The sequence below is a fragment of the Oratosquilla oratoria genome, chromosome 26 (assembly GCF_046742065.1).
Source record: "Oratosquilla oratoria isolate Oo_2021 chromosome 26, ASM4674206v1, whole genome shotgun sequence".
NCBI classification, from domain to species: domain Eukaryota; kingdom Metazoa; phylum Arthropoda; class Malacostraca; order Stomatopoda; family Squillidae; genus Oratosquilla; species Oratosquilla oratoria.
Window position 1 is genome coordinate 22,026,749 of NC_134802.1, and position 7,500 is coordinate 22,034,248.

Here is a 7,500-nt window from a genome sequence, read left to right on the forward strand (position 1 = left end):
CTGTTCATGCTCTTGGCGAATTTTCCGCCTGGAACCACCAGAGCGACTATGATACCGTTGTCCACATTTCTGACTGAAATTAACAAATCTGACCTTATTGTGACCTAAACGATCAGTTCACCATATGATGACAGCATTGGAGCGGTCCAAACTCACCTTATGGTGGAAATAGTCGTATTATCTACGACCACCGTACATTGGAAATTATATATTATTTATACAAGGAATACGATGAATACATTTTGCGAATTATCGTGCGGTTTGCGATATACATATATATATATATATATATATATATATATATATATATATATATATCTTTTCTTTCTCTTTATTTATTTCTTCGCTTGTTTTTAAGAATGTTCGAGAAAATTCACAAAAGTTAAGGTTATCTCTACCTCCTAAGATCGAATTTTATTGTGTAATAATTCTTCTCCCAAACTTTCGAAATTTTCTGCTGTAATTCGAGACTTTTAAATTTCGCCTCTTAAGTTCAAACCATCCCCCCCCCCCACAACGTTTTATCCGTTACCCGCCCTGCGTGTCGGCTGCCTCTAACTCAAGAGATAACGATGATCGAGACTCGAACCCTGTCACCTGAGCGGGCGGTCAAACCGACAACCCGCTTAGACACGGAGTGATCATGATTGACGTGGGGAGGGGGAGGGCGGAAGGGGGAGAGGGGGGAATCGGGTGACTTGCCTTTCCGCCAAGTATCTCGCAGAAAATACGGAGGCAACAAGATTTCCTTCACCGCTAACTGTTGATTTGACCACACTACTGGATCCAGTGTATATCTGTATATACATATATAAATATATATACTTATATACAAGTATATACGTATGTACACGTATATACACATATGCTTGTATATACATTATTATTACCAATGGAGAGCATACACGGAAGGGGAGAGAGGCGTCGCTTCACTCACACGCCGACGACATTCCTCCAAGGTTTCTCCCCAGGCAAGCCCCTATGCAAGCACCCTTCCCATCCCAAAGAGTTCTTGGCAGGATCGGCCGGCTTATCCAGCCGTGAGGGCGTTCTGTGGTTGTCCCCTTCTTCGTCTCCTCCACCGAGGGTCGTCTCTGTGGAGATGACAGGGCTCAGCACAGCGGAAGCGTACCTCAAGCACATATAGCTAAAGGTGACATTTAGTTATACACTATGCTGGTAGTAACAGACCTCGATCGAATCTCACGGAGCAGTCGCCGGTTTGGTACAAAGCCATCCCAGCGATACCCATAAGACTCTCCGCCTAGTACCAAAGACGTCTACATTCTATGAGTGTGTGTGTGTGTGTGTGTGTGTGTGTGTGTGTGTGTGTGTGTGTGTGTGTGTGTGTGTGTGTGTGTGTGTGTGTGTGTGTGTGTGTGTGTGTGTGTGTGTGTGTGTGTGTGTGTGTGTGTGTGTGTGTGTGTGTGTGTGTGTATTAATATACACATATACATAAACATTAGATGGAAGGGAGTGGCAGTGGAAAGAGAAGGGATGGAAGACGGAGTGGAGTAAGGATGGGAAGAGAATAAATATAAGAGAAGAGATAGGGACGGGGGGAAGAAATATTTTGAAGTAGATGAATGTTTGTTGGTTGTCAAGTGTCTCGTCACCGCAAAATGATCTAGAAAAACAAAACAAAAAACAAGATGTGGTCTTCGCGACCACCCAAGACGATGAATCGTCGACGGCGACTCTACCGAAGATGATGACAAACTTGACCTACACAGGCCTCCGTTTTATCTATTTATTTATTTATTGACCTACATATTCATTTATCTATCTACTTACTCATTTGTTGTCACCAAAACCATGAAGACACTTATCGAACTCAGCCCAAAGCTTTCCTTGGGGTTCATCCCTCACTTTCGGTCCTTCTCCGCTTTGCAAGAAAGCAGAGGGAGACGACGCCCTCCGCTGCATCCGTCACGTTCCTCATGATTGGAGGCACTCTAGAACGTGCTCCCGTTTATTTCAGGCGTGATGCACCACGCTGACCTCAGCGAGAGAAAAAATCATGTTCTACAATTTTGCTGGAACAATGGACCGAGTGAACACGTAAGGGTTCGCCGATAAATATATATGTATATATACATATACATATACATATACACATATATATATATATATATATGTATATATATACATATAAATATATATGTATATGTATATATATATATGTATATATATATATTTATATATATATATACATATATGTATATATATATATACACATATATACATATATATATATAGATATATATATATACATATGTATACATACATATATATACATATATGTATATATATATATATATATATATATATATATATATGTGTGTGTGTGTGTGTGTGTGTGTGTGTGTGTGTGTGTGTGTGTGTGTGTGTGTGTGTGTGTGTGTGTGTGTGTGTGTGTACAACAATGAACGGGGCCCAACGAACAGATATACATTTTCATCAACCACAATACACCTTAATTCTAAACCATCAACATCGAGCGAAGCTCGAGGGGGCCAGCATGCAGAAATTGAAACGTGGTACGGCCAAGGACTCAAACCTGGACTAGCACGTGACAGGTGTTAGTGACTTAGCCGATTGCGCCATCAAGAGAGATATAAGTTCGTATATTTACCAATTGTACTATCAATTTCTGCATGTTGGCCTCCTCGAGCTTAGCTCGATATTGATGGCTTAAAATCTAAGTGCATCGTGGTTGATAAAAATGTATATCTGTTCACTGGGACCCATTCAGAGTTGTATAAATACTTTCCCGCGTTCGTGTACTTATCAATTGTACTATCATAGTGGAGATGGGTTTAACACAAAATTTCATGTACTTGTATGTACCTCGAGCATACAAACATATAAGACAAGATGCGCTCAACTTGTACCTTTCTTTATGGTGCAATCGGCTAGCACTTGTCACGTGCTAGCCTAGGTTCGAGTCCTTGGCCGTACCACGTTTCAATGTCTGCATGTTGGCCTCCTCGAGCTTCGCTCGATGTTGATGGCTTAGAATTAAAGTGTATTCTGGTTGATGACATATATATATATATATATATATATATATATATATATATATATATATATGTATATATATATATATATGTATATATATATATATGTATATACATATGCAGTATATATATGCATAGCTTTTATATATATATATACATTATATATATATATATATATATATATATATATATATATATATATATATATACATAAGTGAAAGACCTGTAGATCACTTGTGGGAAATATTTCAAAATACGCTTACTAAGATGATTCATGATGCTTACATCCAGTTTAAGGACAGACGTCCCCCAAATCAGGCTCGCTCAAAATGGCTTGACATTGAAAATTAAAAAAGCATTACTAAAAGTGACAGGCTTATAAGAAATACAAGTACTCGGCTGCACCTCGGAATAAGTGGTGGCCTATTAAGTTGGACTAGTAATTGATTAAAAGATGGAAAACAGGGTTGTTCTAAATGGCAAAACTCCTAGATGGAAAATTTCACGAGTAGAGTTTCTCAGGGTTCCGTTCTTGAGCCACTGCTATTCATAGTATACTGTATATAAATTATATAAACCACGGATTGAAATCTATTGTCTCCAAATTTGCTGATGATACAAAACTGTGCGGTATGGCAAATGATCACTTAAACCCACTAGATATTCAAGAAGATTTACATAAGCTAACCAATGGTCTGAAAAGTGGCTAATGAAATTTAACACAAATGGATGTAAGGTTATGTGCATAGGTAAAAATAACAGTCAGTACGATTACAAGGTATATGGAAATTCGTTAACAAAATTGGATAGTGAAAAGGATCTCTGCATAATTATCAGTAACGATCTCAATTTATCTAAACAGTGTATTTCAGCCTCTGAGAAAGCAAATAAGATTTTAGGACTGATTGCGCGATCTTTTGACTTCAAAAGTCCATCTCTCATTAACAAGCTATATAAATCGTTAGTTCGTCCACATTTGGAATATGCTGTTTCCGTATAGTCACCGAATCTCATTAAAGCTATTGACAGATTGGAAAAAGTACCACGGCGACCCACAAAACTGATTCTAAATATCAAAAATAAATCATACGAAAATCGACAAAAACACATGAATCTGTTTTCCCTAAAAAAAAGCTTAGACTCAGAGGTGACTTGATACAGTTCTTCATTATTCTGAAAGGAAATGACATCAAAAGTGACAAAATTTTCACACTGAATGAGAATCCGACAAGAAATAAAGGTCTCAAACTGTCAAGATATAGATTTATTTTGGAAGTGGATAGAAACAACTTCGCTAACCGTGTAATTAATAAATGGAATAAAATTCCTGTAGGGACAGTGCAGCTGCAGTTCAGTTCGAAGCATTAAGATTCGTTTAGATAAACACCTAAGCAAGATGTTGTAATGCCTGCCATTTATTTCTTATTGTTTATTTATTTGTTTGTTATTATTTGTCTGTTTATTATTTCCTTGATTATTATTTATTATTATTTATCTGCCAATTTATTATTATTTACTATTTACCTGTTTGTTTATTATCTAACTTTTCCTATGCAATTATTTATCTTATTTAGTTATGGACCAAAAGGTGTCCTGTCGGTATGCTCCTCCTTTATAATAATTTGTATATATATATTTATATGTATATATATATATATATATATATATATATATATATATATATATATATAGATAGATAGATAGATAGATAGATAGATATAGATATATATATACATATATATATATATATATTCATATATTTATATATCTATATATATATATATATATATATATATATATATATATGTATATATAATATATATATATATATGTGTGTGTGTGTGTGTGTGTGTGTGTGTGTGTGTGTGTGTGTGTGTGTGTGTGTGTGTGTGTGTGTGTGTGTGTGTGTGCGTGTGTGCGTGTGTGCGCGCGTGTGTGTGTGTGTGTGTGTGTGTGTGTGTGTGTGTGTGTGTGTGTGTGTGTGTGTGTGTGTGTGTGTGTGTGTGTGTGTGTGTGTGTGTGTGTGTGTGTGTGTGTGTGTGTGCACCTACGTGCTCCAGGAGGTCTCGAGCCATGGAATCTCCTTTTCAGACCGAGGGTCGCATAAAAATCTGATGTTGTCTTTCCTTAGCCAGATCAAAATACATTAAGTACGCCACCATGTTCGGGGGGGGGCGGGGGTTAACTCGGCAGTGCCTACATTTCTAGATGGTTCGTTTTGGAGTCATCAAGTTCAGTGGGCTGTACCACCTCCGCCACGGCAGGCGGAGGAACGTCGCCTGCAGTGACGGATGAGCAGTGGCAGACTGGATCAGCTGATCTGTCAATCTCTTCGGGGCAACTCGGAACGTTTATTTCATTGGATGAAGCGTCAGGTGGCTCTCACCAAATGAGAGGCGGATTCAGCGGGAGTGGGACGGAGTATTGAGCCAGAGTCGCCCCCCCCTCTTCCATTTGGAAACTAAATTAATTAGTATATGAAGAAAATAGAAATAGAAATAAAATATGAGAAAATATATAAGAATCACATGAAATAATGAATAAAACAAAACAAACAAAATGAAAAGATAAGATAAAGATCAAACAAGATAGAGTAAATAGACAAATTAAGAAAGCGAATAAAAAAACAGCACCTTGTTGAAGAGGTCGATGCAACGCTGCTTGAACTTAAGACCATCGACACGTGTTCACGGGGAATATAACGTGTGGAAGGGCGGTCTGTGGTTAGAGCGCTCGTGCAGAAACCCCTGGACCAGGACTCACAGAACTCTTAGCACTGATGATGTGCTACGATGTGCCGGAACATCATATTCTGAATTCAAAAAAATATCGAAAAAGTCTTCCTGATTTTTTTTTTCTGACCTCTTCTTCCATTCATCCTTTTCCTCCTTCTCTTCATCTTCTATTTTTCTCTTCCTCCACTTACATTTTTTACTTTTCTTTTTCTTTTTTTCCCTTCCACCTTCAGGCCATCTTCCTCCTATTCCTCTTGACCTCCTCCCCATCCGACAAAAAAAAAGAAAAAAAATTCTTCCGCTCTTCATCACCCCCTATCCTCTGCTCCTTCTCCCCTCCCTCCATCTCTAGACCATCACTGGCATCCCCTCCCTCTGCCCCCCTCTCCTCCCCTCCTCGTCCTCCATCTAGACCATCACTGCCACCTCCTTCTTCCGCACCCCCTCTCCTCCCCTCCCCACCCCTCTTCCTCGACCTCCATCCGAACTATTACTGGCACCCCCCCTTCCTCATCCCCTCCTTCTATCTAGATCACCACTGGCACCACCCCTCTCCGCCCCCTCCCATCCCTCCAGCACCCTTCCCTCCACGCCCTCCATCTCGACTATTACGGGGGTACCCCCTTCGTCAACCACCCTCCACTTCCCCCTCCCCCGTCAGCCCCTCCGTGCGGTAGCCGAGCCGCCGATCTGAACGTCAGCCCACCAAAGGCGTTCGAGTGATTGTTTGACAGATTTTTGTGGTCCGATGTTCCAGCGTCAATTGCCCTCTCGTTCTCGTTCTTTTTGCTCTTGTTCGTTGTCACCCTTTTTTCTTTATTCTCTTATTCTTATTCTTCGTGATCTTTTTTTTTTCTTTCTTCGCTATATTCCTATGTTGTGTCATTTTCTTCCTCAACATTATCATCAATATCAATATTACCATAACCACCAAAACCATCTTCTCCTCTTTCTTTTCTTCCCTCATTTTCTTCTTTTTCTTTATCCTCCTCATTCTCGTCCTTCTTCTCTTCCTTAGTCTCTTGCTCTTCCCCCTGCACACCTTCCTCCTGCACCCCTTCCTCCTCCTCCTCCATCCTTCCTCTTCCTCCTCTTGCCGCTAATGAGTTGGACGTCGATGGTGCGTCAACGTGACGTCGTACCATGGCATGTACGTGAGCCTGCCCCGTGCACGCGCACACACACGCACACACACACACACACACACACACACACACACACGACAACACGAGCATAGCTCCCCTTCCCGCAAAATACAACTAGGTAAATACACACACACACACACACACACACACACACACACACACACACACACACACACACACACACACACACACACACACGGTAGTCACGGTTTGCGAAGGTTATTTCGTCAGGAGAACCTCCCTCTCCTCTTGGGAGACGGAGACCACACAAGAACTTCCTCGAGAACCCGGGCCGTCCTCGAGTGTCACGGCCAAAGGGTGTTGATATGCCACTCTGTTCATTTGTTCACTCGCTCACTTATCTGTTTGTTCATCAATTCATTCATTCGTCCAATTCCGTTGACAATCGAAGTCTACGAGTTTTATTTCTCTATATCATTTATCTATATATATATTTTTACTTATCTATTTACTTGTTTATTCATCTATTTTTATCTATTTATTTATTTATCATTCATTAATTTGTTTTATTTGTTTCTTTTTTATTTATTTATCTATGTATTAATTTATTTATCTATTTATCTATTTTTGTTCTCCCTC